At 38.1% G+C, this 15,649-nt stretch overlaps 1 long non-coding RNA gene across 6 annotated transcripts in view; it reads right to left on the reverse strand.

Annotated features, from left to right (window-relative positions):
* Positions 1-15,649, reverse strand: part of LOC101025015 — a 96,561-nt gene that overhangs the window by 29,052 nt on the left and 51,860 nt on the right. For all 6 annotated transcript variants that reach the window (XR_004182611.1, XR_004182612.1, XR_004182609.1 and 3 more), the window contains one exon: positions 4,592-4,700. This is a non-coding gene — a long non-coding RNA (uncharacterized LOC101025015). The remainder of the gene's footprint in view (positions 1-4,591; positions 4,701-15,649) is intronic.

A 15,649-nucleotide genomic window follows, 5' to 3' on the forward strand; every position in this document is an offset into this window, starting at 1 on the left:
GTCTGCAGAAGTTTTCTGCTGCCTTTTGTTCAGCTATACCCTGCCACCAGAGGTGCAGTCTACAGAGGCAGCAGGCACTGTTGAGCTGCAGTGGGCTCCATCCAGTTCAAGCTTCCTGGCTGCTTTGTTTACCTACTCAAGCCTCAGCAATGGCGGATGCCCCTCTGCCTACCAGGCTGCCACCTCGCAGTTCGATCTCAGACTGCTGCACTAGCAGTGAGCAAGGCTCCATGGGCATGGGACCCACCCAGCCCGGTGCAGGATATAATCTCCTGGTGTGCCATTTGCTAAGGCCATTGGAAAAGTGCAGTATTTGGGTGAGAGTGTCCCAATTTTCCAGCTACCATCTGTCATGGCTTCCCTTGGCTAGGAAAGGGAAATCCCCTCACCCCTTGTGCTTCCCGGGTGAGGTAATGCCCTGCCCTGCTTCAGCTCGCCCTCTGTGGGCTGCACCCACTGTCCAACCAGTCCCAATGAGATGAATCTACAGACCATCTGTAGCTCCTGTTTGGCCATCTTGGAATGGACTGGGTTGGCAATTTCAATAAGTTTTGGGTGTGGGCAGAAAGGAAGTTAAGAAAGGAGGTATAATTTTAACCCACCCCAAGGCCCATCTGAGGGAAAACTGACTTTGTGTGCATTTATCTCAATCCTAAAAGGTACACATTATTACCATCATTATATGGTGAAGATCGAGGAGGCTCAAAGAGTAAAGATGATATGGCAAAGTTTGTACAGTAAGAGATTTAGACAGGACTTGCAACCCTTGGCTCTATCTCCCCCGTATGACTCCTTTCCTCCATTCAAGCACTACCAAGAAACTGAAAGGCAAGGTGCAAGGGTTCTAAAAGAGACACACAAATGGGGAGATGAAAGAATGTGTTGGGAAAATGTGCATGTTTCATTAACTTGCCTAGCATCAACCTCTGAACACTGGGATAGGTGATAGACTGTAAGGTTACCTTTCTCAATGGAGCTATATGAAAGTTATCTGTCTAAATCAGTTTACAACATTCCTAAGTAGAGGTGGGAAAAATATCTCAATAATTTATGAAAGTTGTTTCTCAACCTATGAGTCAATGCAAACTTATTGTGTAGCTTCCCTAATTTATATTTCTAATCAGAAAACGGCCAAATCTTAAAATTCTTTTATGTAAGCATTTTTTAACAAAGAAAGTAATGCCTGTGGGAAAATCATTCTGCTTGGCTATGACCATTTTGCTTGGCATTCATATGACCTATGAATTTCAGTGGTCACATTTTTATATATTTTCAAACTAAGTTCAGAGTTTATACTAAGATTGATATATATTTTTAAATAGTGTCATAAATTATATTTCCACATATTGTTTTCTAGGAATATGCTTTTACTGGACATAGCTCTTTTGGTCTATTATACCCTTTTAGTTGTCAATTATATTTTCCAAAATAGCAAGAAGAAAGATAGAGGTTGTTTTTTTGAAATTATTGTTTTAAGAAAATAATAGGTAAGACTTACTAGATAGAACCCTCATTATGTGTATATAATAACTGAAGAAATCAATATTCATAATAAGAAAAAAGATTATTAAACTATGAAGTTCAGTCTTGCTTATATTTCTACTGCCAAGTAAAATTATTTGTTTGTAAATATTCAGACACAGTAAACATACTTTGGTATCTGGGAACTTAATATGCTTCACTTCATTATTTTGATTTAAATATGTTTTTTACATCGATAGCAGAGGACTCATTAATATTTTCAAATACAAACCAAGTATAAAGGAACAAAGCACTTTTCTTCACACAGAAGTATAAACTGTTATTACTTTCTTTTTTTATTTTAAAAGCTACCAACTGGTATTCAAACAATAACATATGTAACAAGAGACTTACTATTGAAAATGACTGTGAAACAGAAAAAAGAAACCATTTTAAAAATTGTGGCTAAGATACAGGAAGAAAAATAATCACTGTGAAATGGTATATAGAAAAAATCGGGTCCACCTGACCACCACAGAGATATCATCATACACTTGAAACTGGCTTCAGGGCTTCCTCAAACTCACATTTAGTCTGTTTCCATGTGGTTCTCCAAATAAATGGAAAATACAGTGAAAGAGGAAAAACACTTTTAAAAAATAGAAAAAGCATCAGATAAAATAGAGAAATTATTCATCCAGATTCCAAATTATTCAGCAAGTTCGGAAAACTCAGCTTCCCAAAGATATGACATTATCAAAAGGAATGTAGTGAAATCTAACATTGAAATTGTGAATTACCTTGAGCTAATAGTTTACAGTGTCTGACAAACATTATTGTGTTTCCCTCAGTCTTTTGAAATTCTCTGAAATGCTCCTACAAAATTCACTGTGATGCCATAGTTTAGGAACCACAGGTGTAGGTTAATAAGTAGTCCATAGTGTTCTGGGACAAGATAAAAAATAATAATAATAATTACAGTTCAATAAGGAAAGTCCTGTGTTGCAAGAAGACAGTAATAACAATAATGGGAAAGTTGGATCAGATTTTATATAATATTAGATTAGATAGCATATTAAGGCCTTCTGCTTTTTCTGTAGTTCATCATCGCAAGAGGTTTATAGGCAAAGGGAATAGATGAAAAATCAATTAGAGGTAAGAAAGGAATCAATTCCTAAAATGAGGGCAAATGTATGGACACTCATTTGGTAATCCAACAATATCTAAGCACCCTCTGCCTGGCCAGCAGACATATAATACCACACAAAGCAAGAAAAAAGACAAGCGTCCAACTGAAAATGCCCTCCACCTCTTACCATCTCCTACATCGTCTCTTGGACACAATGATTCTGTTGTGCCATTGACACTCAAACGGTGCCCAGCGTGTAGTAGGTGTCTAATAAATGATTATATATTCATTAGAAAAGACAGAACACATGGGAATATTTAAGAAGCCACATATGTAGATTTCAACAACTGAGTATTTATTTATTACATAGAAAGGAAGCATATAGTAAAGTGCTTCACTTATCCAATTGAGAAGATCAAAAGCTTTGCAGTCAAAGGAATTAACATAAACTTATTCAACGTAAATTTCACACAAATATCTTGAAGGGAAGTTGAGAATGTGAATTCTATGAGTTTTTTTTCTGTTCTGTAAGCACAATAAAATTTTTAATAGATACAAATCTAATCTACGATGACAAAGGAGGGACCAACTTTCTGGGCCAAGTCACAGCATAGTCAATGGTAGAACAAATGTACATCTGAATGAAAAGAACGCTGTTTTCCTCTTCAATCCTGGAACAAATTACAACTATGTGCAGAAGTAGGCAGACCTGACAGCAGTTTGTCCAGTTGTGCTTCCCCACCCACTCATTCTTACCACATAATTTAGTGGTGGTTCAACTGGGGAATTATAAAACACAACTTTCCATTAGAATAATAATAATCAATTTTCATGATCTTGCCCTCAAAGTAAAACTGAGTACATAGATTTTAATGTTGCAGATACGGAACCCCCTGGGTATGGCTAGATCCAACTTGTTTCAGGCCAATACTGTTGTGTATCTTCTTTTAAGTGAGTTTTTGCTTTTTCTTTTTCCCCCCACTTGACTACCTTTAGAAACGCTGCTTTTAATTAACCAGGAAATCATCCCAAATACAGCCTTGTTAGGTACATCAGGTACGTACAACTGCGTAATGGTAACATTATTGTAACTAAGATACGAAGTTTTTCATCCATTAAGTTACTTCCGAGGGACTGGTTTTCTCCAAGTTTTGCTGTCCTTCTTAGCTAAAATTTCCTCTGGAATTACCATTTTGTTCATTTTGTATAATGCAGATTAATTCAATATCACCAGCCCCTACTTCCAAACTCATCTCCAAGCTCACGCTTGGCAATAACAAAATCCATCAGGGAACTCAACTGAACCAACTGTGACATTTATATAATCAGCCACACAAAAGGTTGGCAAAGTCCCTTCTAAAAACAATTTGTATTTTAATATTAATTTCCTTTTCCAGCATTTCACAATGTCAGTACAGTAACATTTTCTAAAGTCCTGTTTGGATCAAATGTTAATGTTCTTTGTTAAAGAATCAATTATTCAATGACACTTGCTAAAGAACTGCAAGGCTGACTTTGTTTGAGGAGACTATTGCAATACAAGTAGGGACCTCTGCAGTGAGAGAAAGAGAATGAGCTCATCTTCTCAGACAATAAGGAGAAGTGGGAATGTAAAGACAAGGACCAGGGTGGGCATCATTGGATGAAAAGTCACTAAGAGGAAACAATAGGGTAAGGGGTATTCAGGGTAAACCAACTTAACAGGCTTCTTACTGAAGACAGGCCAGGGTGATCAGACATCACCTGGGGGACGGTGGAGGAAAACTCTATCAGGTATCTAGGGTGATCAAGTATCATGGACAGGTAATACTGGCTAAACTGAGTTAGCAGGGTTCTTGCTAAAATTGGACAAAGGATGCAAAGATGAACACAGAAGCCCAAAACTCAAGCCTTGAGAAGAGAGTTTGAAAGAGTCTACTTAGAGTTTCATCAAGGAAAGGATCTTTGTCAGTCCCTGCACTTGTTCAAGGAAAAACAAAGAATATAAGTCTGTTTTCTCACCTTTGACCAAACTGTTCATTAACAGCCAGCTGAGTCACCTGTTGGGACCTAATAGCAGAAGATATTTGCTGTATGGTGCAAGCATTCAGGCATTTAATGAGGAAAATTTCTGTGGAAACAGAATAAAAACAAAGATTATTAGTCATGCCAGCTTTTGAGTCCTAAAAGCAGCCAGTCAAAAAGATTTTAAAATGCTGTGCTCCAAGTCTCTTCAGGTCGTAGAAGGAGGACAGCAGTGGTCATCTGACAAATATCCTGGCTTGTAACTGGGATGTCTTTGGTGATGGCATTGGGTGTTTGGGTGAACTGCCTGAGTGGCCCAAACAGCAGCAGGCATGGAGGTTGTCAGTACATGATCTGCTGTGATTTTTTTGGTAGTTTATGATAACTCATCTAGCCTCAGCTTGTAATGCTTCAGGAAAAGGGAAGTTTTAATTATCAGTGATGCCAAGTCAGGAGAGTGGGAAAAAAATGGAAACATTAGTTTGGAGAATTGTAACCAGATATGGAAGAAACTAGAATAATTCAGGATATAGTCCAGTGTATACATGGATAACAAGGGAGAAAATGAAGTTTACAAAGAGGCAAAAAATCACTCAAATGAACAGGATTATAATCTAATGCCCACAAGGGTGCATGATAATTTTCCACGGAAACAAAATTTCTACAATCACCCTCCTTTGGACCTCGTTTACAAAATGAATCTAATCTCATTAAATTAAGCCTGATTATTTACATAAGTGCAGCAAGAGTCATTGACCAAGTAGACCTTTAATAAGGAATTTTAGATTAGATTTTTTCAAAGCCCCTTGAGCCCAGGAAGCCAAGCCAAGAACTCACCACCAGATTTTTCTTGTGGTAACCACAGATTTCAGAGACTTCCTCTTTTCTTGAGATTCCCACAATATCTTGAGGTTCCTGAGCCTGCCAAAAAGTGATCTCCTTACGTAGATGTAAAACTGGGGATGCTATGAGCCAGGTACCAGGCCAGGTTTCCCAAGAGGGCTTTGTAAGCATCGACCCCATAAAATCTATTGTTGTTTCTTAAAGCCAGCTTCTATGCACATCATTTTCTGATATGACATTCCAGTCAAAACCTTAGTAAAACAACTAATTTTTCCAATTCTATTCTGTTACAAGGAGAACAGATTCTTATCGAACTTATGCAAATAATTATATTGCCAGGATGATAAGAATACTTAATAATAGTTTACAAATTTTGGAAAGACCAGGTAGGGAAAAACAATAAATATTTCATCTCTGTTCACAAAGATATACTTTACCAAATTGCTGTAAGTTATGGATAGCTTAAGAGAAAAGAGGAACAGGATTCCTTAAATCTGGAAAATAAAACATTAAATTACCAGCAATATTCCAAACAAAACCACAGCCACTCTTTGTCAGTTCATTCAGTTCCATGTAATTAATTTTTATCTGCTTGATTTGTGGTTCACAGTTTCATAAACATTTCTGTTTCTAAATATCTGATGAGCTTTCACATGACAAGAAAATTTGGTTATTTCTGTGACACACAACAAAAATAAAAACCACACAACAAGATACTGGCAAATTTCTATGACCTTCATACAATCTTATTACAATGAATATAATGCCTACATATGTAATATTCACCCATACAAATATAATCTAGGAAAAGAAAAAGCATCTCTTCTTTTATTTATTTGCAGAAAAGCAACATCTCTTATTTCACATGCCTTTCCACAAAATTTTTAAAACAACTTCATTGAGGTATAATTGACGTACAATTAAAACTGCACATTTTTTCAACTTTTATTTTAGAGTCAGTGGGTATATGTGCGGCTTTGTTATCTGGGTACATTATGTGATGCTGAGGTTTGGAGTACGAATGAATGATCCTGTCACCCAGGTACTGAGCGTCATACCCAACAGTTAGTTTTTCAACCCTTGCCCCTCCCATTTCCTGCTACAATAGTCCCCAGTGTCTATTATTGACATCTGTATGTCCATGAGTACTCAATGTTTAGCTCCCAGTTTTAAGTGAAAATATGCGGTATTTGTTTTTCTGTTCTTGTGTTAATTTACTTAGGATAATAGCTTCCAGCTGCATCCATGTTCCTAGAAAGGACATTATTCTATTTTTCTTTATGCCTACATAGTATTCCACGGTGTATGTGTACCATATTTTCTTTACCAATACAACACTGATGGGCACCTGAGGTGATACCTTGTCTTTGCTATTGTGAATAGTGCTGAGATGAACATGTAGGTAAAACACTTTGTTTTCTTTAGAATATTGTAATAGGCCATTCTTGCAGTGCAGTAAAGAAATATCTGAGACTGAGTAATTTATTGGAAAAGTGGTTTAATTGGTTGAGAGTTTTGCAGGCTCTACAGGAAGCATGGCACCAGCATCTGCTTCTGGGAAGTCCTCAGGAAGCTTTTACTGATGGCAGAAGGTGAAGCAGGAGCAGATACTTCACGTGGTAAAAGTAGGAGCAAGAGAGAAAGGGGCTGGGGGAGGCGTCACACACTTTTAAATGGTGTGAACTCAGAGGCAGAGGTCACTTATCAACAAAAGGATGGTCCAAGCCATTCATGAAGGACCTGCCCCTGTGATGAAAACACCTCTCACCAAGCCTCACCTCCAACATTGTGGATGATATTTCAACATGAGATTTGGGTGGGGACACATAACTAAATGCTCTCCGATATTACTCAGTAATGGGAGTGCTGCGTTGAATGGTAGTTTTAAGTTCTTTGAGAAATCTTCCAACTGCTTTCCATAGTGGCTGAACTAATTTACATTCCCACCAATAGTGCATAAGCATTCCCTTTTTTCTGCAGCCTTGCCAGCAACTGTTGTTTTATGACTTTTTAATAGTAGCCATTCAGACTGGTGTGAGGTGTTGTCTCCTTGTGGATATGGTTTGCATTTCTCTGATGATTAATGAGGTATAGCATTTTTTTAAATATGTTTGATGGCTGTTTGTATGATTTCTTTGGAGAAGTTCATGTCTTTCACCCATTTTTTAATGGGGTTGTTTTTCCCTTGTTTTCTCTACATCCCTGCAACACTTGTCATCATTTGTTTTGCTTTGCTTTGCTTTTATAGTTACCATCCTAACATGTGTGAGGTAATATTGCATTGTAATTTTCATTTGCATTTCCCTTATGATTATTGACACTGAGCATTTTTTCACATTCTTTGTTGGCCATTTATGTCTTCTTTAGAGAAATGTCTATTTAATTCCTTTGTCTAGTTATTTGTCAACATAGTTTGGATATTTGTCTCCACCCAAATCTCATGTTGAATTATAATCCCCAATGCTGGAGGTCGGGCAGGGTGGGAGGTGTTTGGGTCATGGGAGCAGATAGCTTAATGCTACCTTCGCGATAGTGAGTTCTTGTGAGATCTGGCCATTTACAAGTGTGTGGCACCTACCCCCTGACTCCCTATGTTGCTCCTGCTCCCACCATGTGTGATGCCTGTTCCCCCTTCACCTTCTGCCATGATCGGAAGTTTCCTGAGGTCTCCCCAGAAACAGAAGCTGCTATGCTTCCTGTACATCCTACAGAACCATAAGCCAATTATACCTCTTTTCTTTATAAATTATCCAGTCTCGCCGAGATGGGCGGATCACGAGGTCAGGAGATCGAGACCATCCTGGCTAACACGGTGAAACCCCGTCTCTACTAAGAAATACAAAAAACTAGCCGGGCGAGGTGGCGGGCGCCTGTAGTCCCAGCTACTCGGGAGGCTGAGGCCGGAGAATGGTGTGAACCTGGGAGGCGGAGCTTGCAGTGAGCTGAGATCTGGCCACTGCACTCCAGCCTGGGCGACAGAGCGAGACTCCGTCTCAAAAAAAAAAAAAAATTTTTCCAGTCTCAGGTATTTCCTTATAGCAATGCAAGAACAGTCTAATATATTTGTCTTTTTGCTATTAAGTTGCAGGAGTTTCTTACACATTTTGGACATTAACCCCTCAGATAAATAGTCTGCAAATAACTTTCTCCCATTCTGCTTATATATTTAACATGTCAAATTAACCTAATTCATTTAACATGTCTCTTTTTACAAGATGAAAGAACAAATCCTTTAAAATTTTCAGGGGCCCTCTAGGAAATCTCAAAGTCATCTCAAGAACAAGAACATTTCATTGAGAATTTAATGTTTGGAGATTGTCAAAAACTTCTGACCGTTTGAACACTTGATTAAACAGGATTACAGATCACTGTAAAACAACACTTACCTTATTTTCAGTAATCAAGGACATAATAAATGTCAACATAAAGCACCAAAAAAAAATGCTCTGATAAGACACAAGATCTTAGTTTCACAGGCAGATTACTCAAAGGGGGGAAAAAACCTATTCGAATTTCTTGTTAACAACCATGAATCAGAAGACTTTTAGGATTTTCTTTTCCCCTGATGTGTATCTTATGGAGGCTGTAGACCACCTTCTACACTGAGAAGATATCTAGCAGTTTTCTGAGTGTCTCCAAAGCCCACCTGAGTAATTAAAATATTTCATCTATTTCCAATTAGCCTTGTCGTTTCAGCCTCAGGACATTGGATTTAGGGGATCCTGAGTCCCTTGGAAGCCCCTGATAATGACAAGAGACCTTAAGTGTAAGTGATGCATGCCCCAGAGTGAGAAGGAAAAGGTCTGGCAGGGGTAGACAGAGAGATGGAGGAGGTAGGGAGCTGAAGGGAGACACATCAAAGAGTGCAAGTGAACTGGAGGGAAGATAGCAGGAGCCGGTGGGAAAACCAAAAGAAGGAGGAGCGAAGGTAATGAAAAGAGAGAGGTCTTAGAGGAGCTCGTCTGCGGAGACCTTATGTTTCCTAAAGAGGGAAGTTCCAAATCATCTTCAACAAAATCATGCCAACAACAAGCAGGTAACAGATCTGGTATAGCATCGTAACAGCAGGAGGTCAAGAAGAGGGGTTTTGGTCAGCTGAGAAGTTCTCATAGAAGAACCAGGGTTAAATACAGAGAGCAAGAAGGCCTCACAAAGAGCCAGGAAAAAATTTCCAGCCCAGTAGTCAGGGAGTAATCGCCACTCAAAACAGAGAACCAGAAAGAAAAACTTCCAGCCCAGAGAGTCAAGGAATAATTCCCACTCAAAACAGAGAAAGAAAGAAGACCTTTCAATTCAAGAGATACCTTTCAAAAGAAGCCAGCCCAGGCATGGTGGCTCACGCCTGTAATATCAGCACTTTGGGATTTGAGCAGGCAGATCACCTGAGGTCAGGAATTCAACACCAGCCTGTCCAACATGGTGTCTCTACTAAAAATACAAAATTAGCTGGGTATGGTGACACATGCCTGTAATCACAGCTACTTGGGAATCTTAGGCAGGAGAATTGCTTGAACCTGTGAGGTGGAGGTTGCAGTGAGCCAAGATGGTACCATTGCACTCCTGTATGGGCAACAAGAGCAAAACTCCATTTCAAAAAAAAGAAAAAAAAATAAGAAGCCTGGGACTCTAACCCAGCTTTAGAGAGTATATCAGAATCTCAAGAATCAAAATCTGTCCTTACCAGCTTCAGCATATATTTGTCCAGAGCAATGGTTCCAGAGTCTGTCTCACCAATGGATCCCCAACAATCAGTCGGGAGTGAAGACAAAGTCTTCAAAGCCTTCTCACTTAGGTGAGAGATTCAAGAGCCTAATAATGAATCTAATCCTATCTGAGTCACAGAATCATAACTGTTATCGAACAAGATTATTCATTTATTTGTTAAAGAAAGGAAGACTTTATCCACTGGGTACTATATATATAGGTATAGAGACCACTGCAATGAGGCATTGCAGTTGGAGAGAGAAATTGAGCTCAACTCCAAATAGAACAAGAAGAGTGGAAATTCATAGACAAGAAGAAGGGTGAGGGTCATTGGATAAAAAATCACTAAGAAAAAACATCAAGAATTAGGGGAGATTTAGGCTAAGCCAACTGACTAGGTTTCTTGCTAAAGGCATGCTACAGTGATCAGACATCACCAGGGGATTGTGGGGAATAAGGAACCCAACTAAGTATCGTGAGTGGAGGACTCTGGTTAAACTGACTTGGAAAGCTTCTTGCTAAAATTGAGCAATGCAGAGACAAACACAGAAGCCCAAAAGTCAGGGTGTAGTTGAGAAGAAAATTTAGAGTCTGACTAGCATTTCCTCAAGGAGAGAATCTATTACCTCTCATTCTTGTCTTTGAACCATTTTCCACATTGCCTTTTTTCTCAGTCTCCCCCGAACCTCCTTAAGGAACCTCAAGAAACCAAACTCTTAGTGCTCAAGGATTCTCAATCCCATCACTTTTCAAATTCTATCCCTGCTTTCACAAAGGAAAAAAAAGGTGAAGAGAGATGAGCAAAGGAAAAAATCATTGGTTATTAAAAGCATTAACTTGTAATCTACATCCTTTTTCAAGAGTGAAGAAAGTGTTGGGTTGTCTGAGCTAAAAAACCAAAACTACAATCTGATAGACTTCATGTCAGTGTACGAAATTATCCTAAAATCAATTTTAATGAGAAGCTGTCAGTCTCTAAAATATCCTATATGCAATTTAATTGCCTGCTTAGTTTATTTTTTAATCAAGATGCACAAACAATTCCCTCTACTCCCGTATTTCTGAATTAATAAAGATGCTTTTTCATCTGCTGGAAAGGTCTCACAAGACAAGGTAAGTATTAAATGTATGTTAGCTGATACTTATGAACTTGACAGAAGAAGGCTGAGTCTTTTAAAAAGTGAAAAAGAAATGAAATTGCCATAAGACACAAGTCCCAGAAATCTTAGTTTGCAGATAGGTGAGTTAATGGTCACTTTTGATCTCGGCTGAAGTCATCTAGTTCTTGCAATTCATTATACAGGCAATTACCAGTAATAAGTTTCTCCAGAAACACAGCAACTACTTTTTCAAGACTATTTCCAATTATAACAGCAATAGTTACCTGTCAGGAAATTACTAATAGATGAGTGGCAACAGGAATATATTAACAAGCAGAGTTTAAAGACAAGAGAATTTTATAAAGTTCTCTCCTTGTTACATTCTTGAGGGGAAAAGTCAATATACTGTGTAAAAAGAGACAAATGAATCCCCGGCAGTGATTACGGTGCATGGCTGTTCTAACTCACATGTTATTAACCCATAGATTTATTAGTGTGATTTGAAATACCATCCACTCCCCTTGCAGGAAATGGTTTAATTATAAGACACAAAAAACTACCTTCAAGTTCTTATGTTTTCTTTCCAATATTATACTGCCCTCCTATGGAAACAGAGATAGGTCCCCTACCTTTGGATGCTGAATTTTTAAAAATGTGTTTCAAGCTTATCACCAGGTATTTCAGGAAAGTAGAAGAATTTTAGAAAGTTATAAACAAATACCATATATACGATACCATTCCTGAATCCACTTGAGCTTCTAACTTAGTAGAGAATGCCATTTACATTTCTAAAAAATGTGTGGCCACTAGAGTTCTGAAACACGCCAAGACGATTACTATTATTGAGCAAGTCTGTATAACTAGACTATCGTCAACATAAAAAGCCTTTTAGTAAACTTCTAATGCTTATATTGCAATGAGGTGGTTTGAAATATTATGCTCTTCCTACCAGATCAATTTCAAGGAGTGTGAAGTAGAAAGCCCATCCTAGCAGACTTTCAAAACAGCAATATTTGAAGTTTGGAATGTACAAGAATGCAGGCAATGTACTCAAGCATGTACATATTGTGCAGTGTTTGTGGATAAAAAAACATAATGAAAATAGAATGAGATGATCGCATTATACAACATATCTGTTTTAGTTCTTGTTGTATGATATATGCACTTATTATCATAAGCCATAAGATGCAATGAACACATCAATCACATAAGCAGCTTTCATATCACACACAAAGTGCTGCTCATGCTATAAAATAAAATAAAGCTATTAATTTCTTTGCCTCAGCCAATGAGCCAAAACTAGGAAAATGAATTGTCATTGTAAACACTTGCTAATATCACCTCTCTAATATTTATCAAGATATGTGAAGATGGCAAGTCTAGACATACAAACTCTTGATTTTCCCCACACAGCAGTTGGCCTCAGTTGATTCCCCTTCGCTGAGTTTTTTCTATCTCATAAATTCTTACATGAGAAGTTTAACTCCAAGAGAAAAAAAAAGCAGTCAAAGTCCAGTACTGCTATTTATGATGTATATAAATCTGAGTCATTTCAGCATCACTTGTTCACGTAAGATGAAAAACAAGTTCTATTGATTCCCACAAGTCTAACCTAGCTCTATTTCCCTTAGGATCTAATGAAACTCAGGCATTTTCTTGCATTATAATGATTCTATTTCCTCAATAGTAGTGTATTCATTGCTATATCTTAGAAGTCTGCTAAAGTTTATGGCTCTTTCACTAATACTGTGATAAATATTTGGTACCGCATAATAAAATAGCCAACAAATTATAATTTTACCTTCTGCTCTGCATAATTATAATTACTTCCCTTAAGAATACAGAGTAGCCTTTTGTCAATTTTCTGTGCTTATTATTTTCAAAGGCAGAGTTTTTAAATTATTAATATGAAGAGGCTAAAAATTGCAACAACAGCACTTGAATATTGAGAAATACAAATAGGTACTCAGATATCTGTGCTTAAGTCACATTTTAAGAAAGTAAGTATAGAATGCATTCACGTATAGATATGTATCAAAGATTTTAGTTAAATTTTATCTCAGGGCTTAACATTTAGCAACAATAGGGGCAGCTAACAGCTACTGAGTCGTAATACATAACAGGCTGTTTCTTAGAAACTTGATATACATTACCATATTTAACCCTCAAACAACCCCTTGGGCAAATATTGCTATGGACCAATGTTACAGATAAGGAAATAAAACTTAGCAAGTTTGTTCCAAGAACAATGAGTTATTATTATAAAGGAGGGGCAATTGTCATTATCATTCAGACTATATTCCTGTTCAATTTCCCTGGATTCACTTCTACTCCCTAGAAGGAGGGAACCATAATAAAGTAGCAGAACCTAATATTCAAAGTATCTGTGAGACACTAAAAGCATATGGCTAAATTTCTCTTTAGCCTCTTTTACAAGATTATGATCCAGTACGGGTGGGGGACACTGTTGGCGCGTGGAAAGTAGTGGGTGGACTATACTCCAGATATCTCCCCTCTAGGATGGAGGGAAGAGATAAGATAACATAGACAAGCATGAGCACCTCTCTGAGGGGTCTGTCAGTTACCTTGACTCCAACCATCCCTGGAGTCAGAATAAGAACAAAAATTTCAGGCACCAGAGGACAAATGATAGGCTTGCTTGGGAGTACAATGCTATATAATTTATAAAGGGACTTCAAGAACTCAAGGGAGGAAACTGAGGGAGTGGGGTTTCTTATGGAGCAGATGAGAATAACATCAGTAATATACATATTGTTTTTTGCCTTTTACTGTGATCTATGGCAGTACGTACTGTTGAAAACAAAGCACCCCAACTTTTCAGCTGGAACCGCCATCTCTTTTGTAATTTGCCAAAATGACAAACAAAAAGGGAAAAAGAGGAAGCACCCATTATATATTCTCTAAGCTTTTTAGAAAACTTGGAGTTGTTCCTTTGGCCACCTATATGGGAATCTACAAGAAAGGTAATATCGTAAACACCAAGAGAATGGGCACTGTTCAAAAGAGAATGGTCCACACATGTTACCATGGCAAACCTGGAAGTCTCTAATGTCACCCAGCATGCTATTGGCTTGTTATAAGCAAACAAGTTAAGGAAAAGATTCTTGCCCACAGAATCGGTGTGGGTGTGCATATTAAGAATATTAAGCACTCTAAAACTTGAGATAGCTTTCTGAAAAGTATGAAGGAAGATGACTAGAAAAAGAAGGATGCCAAAGAGAAGGCATCCTGGATTCAAGTGAGTGCCAGCCTGCTCCACCCAGGGAAGCACGCTCTGTGAGAACAAACGAAAAAGAGCCTGAGCTGCTGAAACCTAAGCCCTGTGAACTGACAGCACAATAGACAGTAAGAAATAAAATCATGAAATAAAACATATCTGAATTGTTTTAAAAACACTCAAAACTTAGTGACTTAAAACAACCGTTGTTTTATTATATTTTGTGGTTTCTGTGGGTCAGAAATTTGGAAATATCAGACTGAATGGTTCTGACATCGATTGAGGTGAAATAGAGTAGAGGTAAGGCTGGAGTAGCTGGGGACCAGCTGGGCACCTCTCTCTCTTCATATCGTCTTAAGCCTCCCCATGTGGCCCCACCATGTGAACTAACTTGGATTTCCTCATAGTATGGAAGCCTCAGAAATGACAGTTACATGGTAGGTAAAGAGTTCTAGAGTAAATATTCCTTGAAAAATGTAAAAGCTGCATCACCTTTTATGACTTGGCCTTAGAAGTTGTGCAGGGACAACTTTGTCCCATTCTATTGGTACAAGACAGTCACCAAATCCAGATTCAAGAATGCAGGATTTCGATTCCCTCTGGATGGGATAGTGACAAGGATCTAGAAGAGCCTATGGGATGGATTGCATGCATCTTTGGAATATATCATCTGCCACAGAATTAGAGACAAGTTTTTGCTTTTCTAGAGCTGACACTCTAGTTTGGGATGGGCAGGAGAAGGAAATAGACCACAGTCAAATAAACTAACAAAGAACATGATTTCTAATACCGAGCACAATAATAAAAAGAACAAGGTAACGTGAGGGTGACCAAGGCTGATTGAAAGATTACTTTGAATGGGGAGGTCAGGGAAGGCCTCTCAGTGGAGAGAACATTTGTCCTTGGGTGACATTTTTTTTAAGGGACTAAAAGGAGCCAGCCAGTCAAATATTATGATGCAAATGATTCTAGGCATAGAGAATAACAAATGCCATGTACCTTTGCTCACATTTACTATGTTTATTATGCTTATGTTTACTGGGCTGAATGAAGAGGATGAAAAACAATAAAACTTGGGAGCAAGGGTTAAGGAGAAGAGGATTATAAAGAGAAGTGAGAGGTACAGGCCTGTGTATTACTTTGCAAGTGCTGTCATAGCAAAGTATCACA

Source organism: Papio anubis, chromosome 3, assembly GCF_008728515.1.
Source record: "Papio anubis isolate 15944 chromosome 3, Panubis1.0, whole genome shotgun sequence".
Classification (NCBI taxonomy): Eukaryota; Metazoa; Chordata; class Mammalia; order Primates; family Cercopithecidae; genus Papio; species Papio anubis.